The sequence below is a fragment of the Pleurodeles waltl genome, chromosome 6, assembly GCF_031143425.1.
Source record: "Pleurodeles waltl isolate 20211129_DDA chromosome 6, aPleWal1.hap1.20221129, whole genome shotgun sequence".
NCBI lineage: Eukaryota > Metazoa > Chordata > Amphibia > Caudata > Salamandridae > Pleurodeles > Pleurodeles waltl.
Genome location: NC_090445.1, coordinates 976,276,181 through 976,291,146, shown reverse-complemented (window position 1 = coordinate 976,291,146; position 14,966 = coordinate 976,276,181). Strand labels below are relative to the sequence as shown.

Sequence of the window (14,966 nt, the reverse complement as noted above, 5' to 3'; positions counted from 1 at the left end):
ATGACAAATGCATTACTTAATGTATAATTTGATTGGTTACCAATAATGGGGTGTAGTTACTAACCAACAGAATCTTAAGGGAATGTATCACGGAAAAGGGGATAAAAACCCATGACACGAGAGACGAGAGACATTAGGCAGGGGATGATATCGATTGCATCCAGAAACTCTGTCACCCTATTTGGTGACTTGAGACTTAGAAAAACAACCTTGTCCATAGATTGCCCTGTTAACTTTCCCCCTTAAGGGGAAAGTGTCCCTTGCTTCCAACTTAGATAGACTGACAGTGATTCAACTGATGTCCTGAAGACGAAGACTGATCCTGTATGCTGACCTATCTCGAGGAGGGTAATTATAATGCTGTTTCTGATCAACACATGGCTTGAAAGCTTATCGTAGTTGCCATTTTGTGATTATGCTCTTATGTTTTCTTGGATTGGAGACTAATACGGTATTATTAGATTGTAATCAATAGGGAATAAATTCACAAAATCTTCCTTCAAGGTGTGGTTATTTGAGTCTGAGAACTAATGAATGCGCCCAAGGTTCATTAATGGTAATTGTGAAATATATTTTGATGCTAACTTTTAACGATGCCATTGATTTAATAATTGGTATTCTCGTCCTAAGGAGACCCATCACTGGGCCCAAAGATTTATCGACCTAAAACGAGTCCTGATGTGTATAAATTGACATAGACGGACGCGTTAACAGTTCTGGTAGCAGAGCGACGGTTTGGCCCTTGGGGGCCCTAGGACGGAATTTTCATTGTTAATTTTGTTTTCTGTGATAATGAAATTTGGCAAAACGATGAGTGGCGAGGTTCGCCATGGCTTTCCTGGGATCTCGGAGCCTGCCTAAATGAGTTGGGAATTATCTTGGCGCCTTAGTATGTGTGGTTAGGGCCTCTTGCGCTTATTAAATCTTATGCATCTTTGCAGGTGATTGTGGGAAAAATTGTGTGTTTAGGACAAAATAAGTGTTAATTAGAGGGAGTGGGCATACTCCACAGTAAGAGAGTAGGGAAGTCGGCGTACTTCATGTGAATGCAGCGCTTATTGTTCAAAAATTATCCACGTGGTTGGTTAAGGTATACGGACCTAGTGAGGTCTAAGACTCCGGAGTAGGATGAGAAATATGGTTTATGTTGTAATCTGTACGGTTTAATAGGTCAATCGGGCGTGGTTGACAAGTCAGGTTTGAGTCATAACGTACGTATGAAACCTTCGATGGAGATTTGACGAGCTCTAAAGTGCACTAGAAGGAGTCATTGACAAGTCGAGAGTAGGATTTGCGGGTCGAATTCTGCTAGCGCATGTGGGAACTGAGAAGGAGAGAGTAGCGGCCGAGGCTTCAAGTGAAATCTCTGTAAAGTTCTGAAGCGAATGTGTTACCCTTCCTGTAGTAAACTGGCAGATTTGTATTGTCATTTTAAAGTGTCTGCAATAAATCGCATTAGTTTGTATGAATTGTATGAGTCAGTGCGGTCTGGACAAGCCACAAGACTTTGTCAGCTGCAGTGTGTGTGAGTGTGACGTCAGTGGTGCCGCGCTGAGATAGGTCAGATGTTAAGAGGAGTCACGCACGGATTGGCTGCCGTCCGTGAGAGGCAACAGGTTGAGAAAAGGGTAGGTGAAGAGTATCTTGGGAATTAAGCCGTTTTCTGATTAAACACGAAATAAAAGAATTGCAAAATTAATTTTGTTAAGGCATTCAAAAGCGCTTTGAGGGGAGATGTGTACATTGTCGCAACCGATGGGGAACCTACACCACCCAAGGGTACTCCAGCTTATACAGTTATGGAGGAAAAGGGTGTTGCACCCTGTTTGTGGATAAAACAATGGCGCAAATTGACAGAAAAAGAGGGGTGTCTAGCGTTTCCGGAACATGGGACATTCAATCAAAAGGTATTAGAAAACTTGAGGTGGATGTTAAGTACGCAGAAACCACCTCCGAGACGGCACAATATGAGGCTCTGGCGATCTGGGACCTAATGGCTATTAAACATAGGCAAGAAAGGTTTCACAGAAGATTGACAAGGGCAGAAAAATCCTATGCAGAAGCTAGATGGGACAATGAGAATAAAATGTGGAGACAGGGAATAGTAGATGGGTTAAAGCTGTTTCCAGCGATAACACAGGGAGAAGAGACACAGGGTAAGAAAGCTTCTTGCAAAACTAACAAAGATTCAGGCAAAGTTAAAGAACATAAAAGGTCCTGGGAAGAAGAGGATGATTCAGAGGATGAGGAGTTTATGGATAGATTGCTACATAATCGACCACCACCTTATGCGGTGAGCGACGATGTTCCGAGTACTAGCTTGGATCCTGGGAACCAGACGCAGGAGAAGGGAGTTACTGATACGGTACAGACTAGCGATACAGCCTTGATACAGAATGGTGACAGTGTACCCACTGCACCAGACGTGCCGATACAGTTCCAGTCTCCACCGCAGATAAAAAGAATTTATCCTGATGTTCCAGTGCTTGAGACTACTACGAACTTGGTGGTGCCGCCAGACCCGATATATACAAAGCCAAGGCTGATTCAGATTGAGTCAACTCCAAAGCTAGTGTCTCAACCGCCACAGCTGATACCAGGGTATAACCCTGTAGCAGGACCTCCGTTAGTACCTGTACCAGGTACATTAGAACAGACCTATGGTGTTGCGGCTCCTAGAAGACTGGGATCAGGTCAGACACCTGCTATATCACTACCTATTACTGTTGGTCCCCCAGTACCGTTATATGCCCAAGAGAAAATAAGGACATGTGAACAGGGAGTTATGACTCATGAAGTGATAAGAGGAGGGTCTATTAGAACTCCACAGATAATGGCCCAGGAAGGACAGGTATGTGAGCAACAGAGACCCTTAATGGACCTCAGTCCAATAGGGGCACCTCTTGAAGCAATGCGACAAGCAGGGTTGGGAGTTTTGACTCCCCAAACCATGAGTACGAATAGCTCACATACTCCAATGATACATGCAGGAAACATTTCACTGCAAGGTTTTACAGTACAGCAATTAAACGAGTGGTTAGAGAAAACTTCTACTTCTCGAAAAACTACAGTAACCGAAATTGATTCTGAAAAGGATAAACAAGATGAATATCTGAATCTTGTACGGCTAGGAGCAGAAGCTGCTGAGTTAGTGGAAGGAACAATGGGAGTGAACAGGTTGGAATCCTACACTGAGGCAGAACTAAGATACTTATGCCCTAAGATTAACAAAGAGGTAGGGAAATACACCAGAGATTAGCAAACTTGGCAGACAAATACAATATTGATATTGGTAACACAAAGCATTTGAAAAGGAGCTACAGATTAGATTTTGATACTAAAGATTTTGATCACATGAGATCTGCAGGCATGAAGACACACCTGAAAGAATTGCTGCAGAGTGCACAAATTTGGGGAGCACTAGAAAAATGGGAAGGTCGGTGGGCAAAGAAAAGAGACAAAGGGAAAAAGGATAGCCCAGGGTCTATTGAAACAACGACCACACGCAATTTAGATACAGTAAAAATCCTGCCCATGAGAGAAACGGCTGGTGGTGTTTTAGTCCATGTGCCTTGGTCCAGGGGAGATATTTTGTCCTTTACAAATGATTACCCGAGGTTAAGAGAGAAACCGATCGAGTGGTATCAACAGACAGATAGATTTGTGAAGCTTGCAAAATGTCTTTGGGAAGACTTAAATACCTTATTTGAGATTATTGTTCCACCGGATTTGTGGCTCGAGTGCAAAAGAGGGGTAGATTGGCCCACGAAGGAACCGGCAAGGGATAAGGTGACCGGAGCACCTTCTGAAGAGGTGATGAAATACTATCATAAGGTTATTGAATTTTTGAAACAAAAGGTGTCACCGAAGGTGACTGATTGGCAGAAAATCGACCGGACTTCGCAAGAGGTTAAGGAATCAATACATGCCTATTATGAGAGATTGTTAAAGGCATTCAAACATTACAGTGGCACTGAGACGATCGAACCGAAAGACATGAATCATCTTGTGTTCAGATTTGTTGAAGGGCTGAGACCAGAGGTCGGTCAGATGATTAAGAATCATTTGATTTGTTGGCAAGCTAAACCGATTGATGAGGTGTTACAGTATGCGAAATACTGTAGTGATGAAATTGAGTTGAAGCAGAAAAAGCTGAAAGATGGTGTTCAGCAAATGATGCACCAGGAACCGCAAATGAACGGTGGGTTTCAGGCACAGCCGAGAGGTAGAGGTCGAGGTTTTGTGAATAGTAATTTGGACATGAATAATGTCGTCGTTCAAAATGACGGGCAGGTAATGAAAAGGATGTCATCATGCCATGCATGCGGGGGCGTGGGACATTGGAAACGGGATTGTCCAAATATAGTGCATGATGGTACAGTTCAGCAGGGCATTAATGTTGGTGCACATCAGAATCCGCGAGGTCCAAGAATGAGACATCAGAACCCGAACTTACAGAATAATTTGATGCAAATGCCAGGGGTACAACCTATGCAACAAATGTTAATGCCGCGTTTTCAAAACGTGCCAGTACAACCGATGCAACAGCAGATTCCTATGGTGCCTAGACAGCAAATGCAGTTACCCCTAGCTCCGATGGGACAGCAACAGGTGACGCTTCCTCAGCAGGTCACAGGTCAGGTGACAAGTCAAAACAACACTGTACAACAATTTCCATTACGAGGTGAAAATGAGATGAATGAGGAATGGTCAGATGACAGTTCAGACAGTGAAGAGTGCAGGCTTGCAGCCTCGTTAGAAGTAGATCAGAGAGGCTCATATGTAGAGGGAAAAGTGATGGGCTATAAGGTTGCATTTTTAGTTGACACCGGAGATACACGCTCTACAGTCCGCAGCGTAGAAGTACCGAGACTACCCCTATCAGGGCGCACCATACGAGTGGTTGGTGTGGCTAACCAGTATCTGACAAATCCAATTACTGACCCAGTACAGGTTGAAATTGGAAATTTCCAAGGCCTGCATAGATTTGTCGTATGAGACTCAAGTCCAGTATCCCTACTGGGAAGGGACTTACTATGTAAGACTAAATGTTCAATTACCTGTTCCAATGATGGAATAGAAGTCCAGACAAACAGTGATGATGAAGGAGATGAGGGTCAGTTCATAGAAGGAGGAGAGACGAATGAAGATTACCCTCTAATTACCTTATTCCCAGTGTTCACTCTAATCGACTTACCTGCTGACCTACAAGGGTCCGTAACAGAGAGAGTGTGGGACTTGACAGGAAAAGAGGTCGGATTAATTAAAGGGGTTGAACCAGTCAAAGTCCAAATAAGACCAAATGCAGTATTCCCACAAGTACCACAATATCACATGACTCAGGATATACTCATTGAAGTGACACAGATAATTGCAGATTTTCTCAGACAAGGAGTTTTGAAAGAAGTTTTGAGCAGTCTGTGTAACTCACCTATCATGGGTTTGAAAAAGCCCTGTGGGAAGGTTCGAATTGTGCAGGATTTGAGAAAAATAAATGAAATCGTGATAAAATGTTGCCCTGTGGTACCTAACCCGGCGGTAATAATGTTCCAAGTTCCTTGTGATGCTGAATGGTTTACTGTAGTAGACCTATCACAGGCATTTTTCTCAATACCTCTACATGAAGATAGCCAATTTTTGTTCAGTTTCAAATTCCTGGATAAGGTGTACAGTTGGTGCAGAATCCCTCAGGGGTTTTCTGAGTCACCATCCATCTTCAATCAGATATTGAAGAAAGATCTGGAACCTCTTGTGCTGCCTTTTAATTCAACCCTTGTGCAGTACATTGATGACTTGTTAATTGCATCCAAAACCAGAGACAGTTGTAAATATGATACCATTGCATTGTTGAACCATTTGGGAAAGAATGGGCATAAGGTGTCACCTAAGAAACTGCAATATTGTCAGAAAGAAGTAAAATATTTAGGGCATCTAATTGAGAAAGGATCCCGAAGAATATCAAAGGAAAAAATAACAGCTGTCTTACAGATGAATCCCCCAACAACAAAGAGAGATGTCAAGATGTTTTTGGGAATGGTGGGTTACTGTCGTCAATGGATACCCAACTTCTCAATTATCGCAAAGCCCCTAATAAAATTGACAGGGAAAGATGTCAAAAATGAACCATACACAATCACCTTGACAAAAGAAGAGCTTGAGTCATTCTTAGAGCTGAAGGAATGCATGTGCAGGGCACCAGCATTAGGGATGCCCGATTATGAGAAACCTTTTCTGTTGTTTTGTCATGAACGTGATGCTTGTTCTTTGTCTGTTTTAACACAGGTCCATGGAGATCCAAATCGCCCTGTAGCATATTTTTCAGCTACTTTGGACCCTGTCGCAGCAGCCTTACCAGGTTGTTTGCGAGCAGTTGCAGCAGTTGGTCAAAGCCTTTCACAATGTGAGGGCATAGTCATGGGATACCCTTTGACAGTATTGGTCCCACATTCTGTTGAAATCTTGTTGACAAGAACAAAAACACAACACATGACAAATGCACGACTTACCAAATATGAGACGATTATTTTGGGGTCACCAAATGTTACACTGAAAAGATGCACAGTACTGAACCCGGCAACTCTACTCCCCAATGAGAATACAGAAATCAAAGATGGGGAAGAATTTGAGCATGATTGTCTTGAGGTGACTGACCTTTGTACCAAACCTCGCCCAGACATACAGGACACCCAGTTAAAAGAAAACGACTGCATTATGTTCGTGGATGGGTCCTGTTTAAGAGATTCAACAGGAACATTGAGAGCTGGTTACGCAGTATGTACTATTTCTGGCATAGTTGAGGCCTCTTGGCTTGAAAAAGTACTCTCTGCACAGGTGGCAGAATTAATAGCTCTTACAAAAGCCTGCCATGCTGCTGTGAATCTGAAAGTTACAATCTATACTGACAGCAGATACGGATTCGGAATTGTACATGATTTTGGTCAACTCTGGTCGCAGAGGGGTTTCATGACTTCCTCTGGATCACCAGTGAAAAATGGAGAACAAATAAGAGATTTGTTACATGCAATTCAGTTACCTCTTGAAATTGCCGTGGTAAAGTGCAGTGCTCACACCAGATCACAAGATTTTGTGTCAATGGGGAATGGTTATGCAGATCAGGTTGCAAGGTTTTGTGCATTGAACTGTATATCATTTAAAGAGCAGTGGGAATTGCTACCACAGCCTGAAAATGACACAACTTTGAGTCTAGCATTACGAGTGGTTGATACTTTAGATTAACTAAAGACACTACAAAATCGTGCTAGCAAAGAAGAAAAACGTTCCTGGCAGAAAATGCAATGTGCACAAAGAGCAGATGATATATGGGTCTCAGACGATGGAAAGTTGGTTTTACCAAATAGTCTTCTGTCACAATTTGCCCGATTATATCATGGGCAAGCACATTTAGGAAGAGATGCCATGATCAGATATTTTAAAGTTGATTGGTTTAATCCAAAATTCAGACATGCCGCAGAAATTACTTGTCACAGGTGCATCATCTGTCAACAGATGAATGCTGGAAAGGAACAGTGGTAAATTTGAGCCACATTGGAAGAGCTGGAGGTCCATTTAATAGAATACAAATGGATTTCATTGAAATGCCTGTTTGTGGAGGATTGAAGTACGTGTTGGTAATTGTGTGTGTTTTCAGTCATTGGATTGAGGCATACCCTACACACGTAGAAATGACAGTCTCACAGTTGCAAAACTACTACTCGGGGAATTAATACCAAGATTCGGGTTTCAGTTTCTATAGAATCAGATAGGGGAAGACATTTCGACAATGAGGTGATCAAGCTTCTGTGTGCAGCACTTAATATCGAGCAAAAGTTGCACTGTAGCTATCGCCCTGAAGCATCAGGACTAGTTGAACAGATGAATGGTACCTTAAAATCAAGGATTGCGAAAATGTGTGCAGCAACAAACATGAAGTGGCAAGATGCATTACCGCTAGTACTGATGTCCATGAGAAACACACCAGATAAGAAAACGGGACTGTCCCCCCATGAAATCCTCATGGGTAGAGCAATGAGGTTACCAGCGGTACCTGCAAATGCATTAGTGAATATTACAGATGATATGGTGTTGGATTACTGCAAAGGTTTGGCTGACGTGATTTGCTCTTTCTCTCACCAGGTGGAAGCTAATACATTGCCACCAATCGGTGAACCAGGACATTCTTTGCAAGCTGGCGACTGGGTGGTTGTCAAGAAGCACGTGAGGAAATCGTGTCTTGAACCACGCTGGAAGGGGCCATATCAAGTAATACTGACTACCACTACTGCTGTGAAGTGTGCTGGAATTCCCAACTGGATATATGCGAGTCATACAAAGAGGGTAACGTGTCCTGTCGAAGAGGAACTTGAAGAATCCGGTACAATAACTTCAAGTGGAGAGGCCACAGAAACAGAGATCAGCCAAGAAAGATCTAAGACTGTAGAGGAGCCCACTGAGGACAGCCTTGTCACTCAAGCTGACAGTGAGATCGAGAGAGGTGACAGAGTGCCTATCTCAGTTGAGGCAGCAGGAGAACTAAGACAAGGAGAGGTTCTCCCAGAAGCAGACAAATACAATTCTGAGCCTGAATACAGTATAGAAGCGGAGGTCGGCAGAGAGAGAAACTGTAGATTTAAACCAGAACGAATCAGAGTCTTCTGAATTGATTACAGGACCGTCAAGAGAAAACAACATATCACAAGAGGAGGGTGCTATCCAACGTCTAGAAGGAAGACACCGAAACAAGACACACAGAGGTGATAAATGGCCAGATAAGTCACATCTTAGAATAAGAGAAATAGCAAACGAGACAATAATAGAGGAAAGCGATACTTCACAGGCAGATGATCTGAGTGAAGGAGAACAGCAAGGTGAACGAAGATTAAAAAGAAAGAGAATAGCAAACCAAAGGTACACAGGTCCTGAATGGGCATATGCCACAACTTCTGAATGGCAACAGGAATTCTTAGCATTCTGTTTTGATTGAGAAGTGCCAGGCCAATACTACGGTACCTGAGGGTAAACTTCAAAAGAAAAATTTGAACAATCGTGAAAACTGAAAAGAACAAGACTTTATAAAATTACAGGAAAGAGACATTAAAACTGGATTTGACATCAAGAAACAGAATTACGACAAGCTGCTAACCTGAAAAAAAAGAAAGAGGGTCCTGGAGTGAGAGAAGACGCTGTAAATACGCAGAAAGAGTTTGCCATCTTGAGTTGATTGTTGATCTGCTATTCTGATTCTATACAAACATGGCTTATAGTAACAAAGGAAGTAAGGTGTGTGGTTGGTTAGGATTTGTGATAGGTGTTGTATGTGCAATAATGATTGTGGGAGTGATTGTAGGAATGCCGTGGAAAGAGAGAGAAACTATTAACGCAACTTCAAAACCAGAGACTACTACTACTGCTAATAAACTATCACCGTGGGAGAAATTTGAACAAGATGCTAGACATCTGCATGAGGGGACTAATACAAAAGGGGAACTTTCTACTAATGTCTTCTATCGCTTATTAAATGAGTATGTGGAAACTATGGATGCGAAAGATTGTTATGTGTGTACTAAAATTCCTTCATCTGTGCAGGAGGGAGTTACTTATCATAGCCTCCCTCTTACTTATGGGATTAGCTGCAGCTTGCTATTAACAAGATTCTATAATCAAGAGCATGTGCAATACTTTTATTCAAATCTGGATGTTGTGTTTTCTTTTGTGCCTGTGATTGAATTTTTGAATAAGTTAGCTAAAGAACATGATATTAAAATAGTTAGAGGATTCTTTGAACCAACACTTACATTTGGAACTGCTTATGCACATCGCAATAATCTGACTTGCTTACTGTCTTCTGTAGAGAAAAGCTTTTTAGACCACACAGATGATAGACGCAAAGCATTAAAGGAAAGGTTAGAAAAAGGCTTAGAAAAACGTACTTATGCAAATGATTATGCTTACACAGCCATTAAAACCCAAGGCAAATTAGCTATAGATGCATTACACGTAGGTAGGCTATGTATATATAGGCCAAAATCCGATGAAGACAATTTATTTGTGGGTACGAGTGAATGTAGACATGTGTTTTTGTTTCAGAGTAAATGGACCTTCATGTTAAATGGACAAGACCCAGCGATTCCTGGAATCTATTACATCTGTGGGTTAAATGCATATTACCGTCTCCCAAAGGGATGGTATGGGACAAGCTATTTGGGAATAGTTTTCCCAAAGAGATACCAGATTGATGACTTAAAACAAATACCTAAATCTTCTGAAATACAACATACTAGACAAAAACGAGAATCAGTGGCGGCTGTCATTGGTGACATATTTGGAGCAATAATCCCATCAGTTGGGGTTATCTTAAATTCTATGAAAATTCAAAGGTTGTCTACTATTGTGGATAACATGCTGACAAATTTTACAGGAGCAATACTACTGATGGATACTGAACTTGCTGCAGAAAGAGCCATGACTCTTCAAAATCGGCTTGCTTTAGACATTCTTTTAGCAAAAAATGGAGGTGTGTGTAAAATGCTTAATGAACGTCACTGCTGTTCATTCATACCTGATAATAGTAAGAAAATAAGAAGTATGCTTACTAACCTTACTAGAGATAGTATAGATTTGAAGGATTTAAAAGAACCTGGAGTTTGGAAAAAATTTGGAAAAGGAATTGCCCGAGTGGGAAGCTGGTTTACCAATATTTGGAATGGAGTTCTTGCAAAAATTATGTTAGGTCTATTAATTGTTTTGATTTGTCTATTAGGATTATGGGGGGCATGCAAAATTAATGACAAAATTAAAAGAAACATGACAAAAAGAGCCAGATTGAACGAAGAAAGTGAAAGAGAGAAAATGTTCAACGAAATATGGGAAAGTTCACATAAAGGGCAAGATGTTGAAATGCGTATTATGCGTAAGGTGAAAAATTAAAGATCAAAGATTGTGTGATGACGAGCGTCATCAGAGGAGGGACTGAGAGAGCGTAGTTTAAATATTATATATTATAGACGTGAAATGCTTACATTTGACAATGCAACATTAATAATTAATAATTGAAATGTATTAATAAACGTAAAGACTTATTCACTTGTGAACACTAATGCTGAATAGAAGAAATAATTTTTAAATTGTATGTATTATCACGATTAAAACTGTATTCACTAGAACTCGTACGTCTTAAGTTAGCATGAGTCGTGAACTAGCTGTATAACTCTCATTTAAAAGCATATATTTTCTGCTTCTCCAGTGTGCGGACTTGCCAACGACCATGACCCAGCTATTGTTCTTTTCTGTACTTATTAGCAACATTATGAAAGTTTCCCATACACATGCTAGTAGCTTCTAGTCTAAATTGTGTGATTTGAAACAAACATGGACACTTCGAAGGACAATAAAGCGAGGAGAAGAGAACTCCTGACCCGAGACGTGTGCCAAAATGGTGAAGTAACCCCAGATATGCCACCTACGAAAATGTCGATTATGAAGACCAATTAGAAGACGAGCCAATATCATGAAATGACAAATGCATTACTTAATGTATAATTTGATTGGTTACCAATAATGGGGTGTAGTTACTAACCAATAGAATCTTGGGGGAATGTATCACGGAAAAGGGGATAAAAACCCATGACACGAGAGACGAGAGACATTAGGCAGGGGATAATATCGATTGCATCCAGAACCTCTGTCACCCTATTTGGTGACTTGAGACTTAGAAAAACAACCTTGTCCATAGATTGCCCGGTTAACTTTCCCCCTTAAGGGGAAAGTGTCCCTTGCTTCCAACTTAGATAGACTGACAGTGATTCAACTGATGTCCTGAAGACGAAGACTGATCCTGTATGCTGACCTATCTCAAGGAGGGTAATTATAATGCTAACGGAATCTATTTGCCTTTCTTTCTAGGTACCAACTGCTGTATGTTTGATTAGGTATCTCAGTTAGATGTTTTCCAAATTGATATTCTAACTTGTTTTGCATGAGGCCCAACATGCTTATGCTAATTCGAGGTTAGATGAGGTGTTCATTTGATTGACGGAACTGACGTGACTGACATATAGCTATGCTGAACTGATATCCTATGTATTATTATGCACTGTGATCTATTCTTGCTGACACATCTAGCTTATGTTTCTGATCAACGCATGGCTTGAAAGCTTATCGTAGTTGCCATTTTGTGATTATGCTCTTATGTTTTCTTGGATTGGAGACTAATACGGTATTATTAGATTGTAATCAATAGGGAATAAATTCACAAAATCTTCCTTCAAGGTGTGGTTATTTGAGTCTGAGAACTAATGAATGCGCCGAAGGTTCATTAATGGTAATTGTGAAATATATTTTGATGCTAACTTTTAACGATGCCATTGATTTAATAATTGGTATTCTCGTCCTAAGGAGACTCATCACTGGGCCCAAAGATTTATCGACCTAAAACGAGTCCTGATGTGTATAAATTGACATAGACGGACGCGTTAACAGTTCCATCACAGACAGTGACACAAGAGAAATCAGACAAGCGTGAACATGGGAGGGCACAGAGAGATGGGCAAGAGAACAACGTTCCACAGAGCCACATAAGGCCACATGCAGACTCAGGAGCCCGCGTTCTGGAAACATGAGCTTCCTCGTTTTCCTTCACACAATATACTGAGTGACAACCAGCCACGATTAATGAAGCAGTTTAAGCCCGAACCGTTACTTCGTCTTTTTTTTTTGTAAGAGGAGGACAGTCTGTGTAAGACTTTCTCATAATGTAGCCATTCAGCGTGAACGATCCAATCGGGCTTGGCAGCCACCACTCAAGACCAACTCCCCCAAAAAGCTCTCACTTTCGAAAAACCTGACTCGTCTTAGTGAGTGGAATCTTTAAGGTCTGTACTTGTGCCACGGCAGAAGGAGATGACCTTTTTCAAGACTGTGGAGATGGCAAAGTGGCAAGTGGAGAGCAGAAGATGCTTCTTATGCCCAGGTGATCTTGGTGAGAGCAGGGCACCACAGGGCTTCAGAAGTGGAGGTAGCCAATGAAGCAGTCTTCTCTGGAGAGTCTAGGTGTAACTGGGGTCTGCAAGCAACACTCAGGTTCAAGCAGGCAATGATTGTGGTGTGGGGTATAACTCCTCAAACTTGGGGATGAGTAGGATCCGCAAGCTCAAAATCAAGACTGAGGGCTGAGGTGGTGCAGCGTCTGCAGAGAAGCACATGCCTAAAAGTTAGCCCAGATAAGAGAAATAAAATGTGCTTGCGCCACAAACATGGAGGAAGAAAAAGTGGTGATGTGTTACCTTGCAAAGAGGGGCTGCTGAAGGACTGGTGAAGGGTCTAAAATTCATCAGTCTGGCACATATTTTTCAAATATGTATTTAAATGCTGTAGGGGGAGGGTGCGTTAATTGCAGGATCCCCCCGATGGCCCTGCGGACAAGGTAGGTTGGCCCTGCCTCCCTTATGCCCATTATAGTTTTATTTTTCTCAACACGTTTCTCAACGCACAGTGTTTTGTAATGGTAGCTGCGATAAATTTTTCTGAGAAGGTCAGCCAATCAGAGCACGAGAGATGCGGCCAGATTCACAAATCTGCAATAAACGACAGGAGAAAACACACATTTGCAATGCAATGGGTCTTGCGCTTCCTTGAGGTAGAGCTATAAGGGTAGTAAATTCTAACTGCCCTTTTCTTGCCACACAAACTGAAAATAAATTGTAAAACAGATGACATAAGCGAGTCGATTCAAAGTGCTGCCGTGAGTGCGGAGAGACCCACAAAAGAAAAAAGAAGTTTGCTCGCAGTCAAAGTTATCAGCAAAAGTACAATTATCCATATAGCAGGGTCAATGGCCAAGGTGGTAACAAAACTGCCCTAAGGAGGGACAAACGCAGAGCAGTTACCAACAAACGTTTTGAAAGGCAAGCCTATGAACGAGTGATAGTGATGGGGGTGCGGTGGGCGTGGTTAAAAGCCCAGATGCATATCAACACGTCGAAAGACTCCCAAGTCCGGAGATGTGATTTATTTTTAATGGATATAGGGATCTTCAGTGAGTTTGCGAATTTGTGGAGGATTTGCACATTAAGTCAAACTATCTTTTTAATTTACACCCCCTATACCCACCCTACAACAATTTATAAACCCACATTTCTCAAACTCCAGAATAGATTTACACCAAACAAAGCAAAAGCACTTCTTTTTGAAGAACTATACTTTTGCGCCAAATTTGGTATAATTCCGTTCAGCTTTATTTTCTGTAGAAGAGAGCTAAGAACCCAACGTGAGTTAAAATGGGAACTGTGTCTTTTCTTAGCCCATCATTTCATTTTCACCCCTCCTTGACAGATCTGCACGAAATTTGTCATGCCAAACCTAAATTTGATTATTTTTTTGGGCGCATCATAAAACAACAGCCACAGTATTATGAAAAAAAATGACTTTCAATAGAAATTGTAACATAACTACATACTGGATACTGCCACTGTGTAATTAATTTAAAAAAGAGCGAGATAGAGAGAAGATGGACAGTGTAATATGATATTCATTACCACTGTTGAGCGAGGGGGTGGCCATGATTCGCGAGAGGCAAACAGTTGGTTGAGTAGCTCATGATGTCCTTCTCTCGCAATAAACAGGGCCTCATAGGCCTTTTATTCCACCAGGCATTTTCCCAATGAGCTGGAAGGCTGGAGACCTCGGAGGCTGGTTCTGAAAGCCTAGGGCTGCTTATGATGGTCTGTCACGTTCACAGAGATTAAGTGAAGCAGGCACAGAGAATCCTCAAGAGACAGAGAAGGAGGGAGGTGGAAGGTAAAGCGAAAGTGATCTGAGAGGGAGAGAACGACAGAGAGAGTGGGTGGATGTAAAGTGAGGGATACCGCGAGGAGAGGCGGAGAGCAGGGCTGGTTTGAGCATTTTTGCCAGGACTGTTTTTGGGTCGTGGTCCGGCCTTAGTACTAAACAATATATTACACTCTATGGCTCTG

The 14,966-nt window shown here is 41.7% G+C and overlaps 1 protein-coding gene across 4 annotated transcripts in view; it reads right to left on the bottom strand.

Annotated features, from left to right (window-relative positions):
* The window catches only part of PLCE1 (phospholipase C epsilon 1), an 848,028-nt gene that overhangs the window by 106,042 nt on the left and 727,020 nt on the right, over nucleotides 1-14,966 (bottom strand). The window lies entirely within an intron of this gene.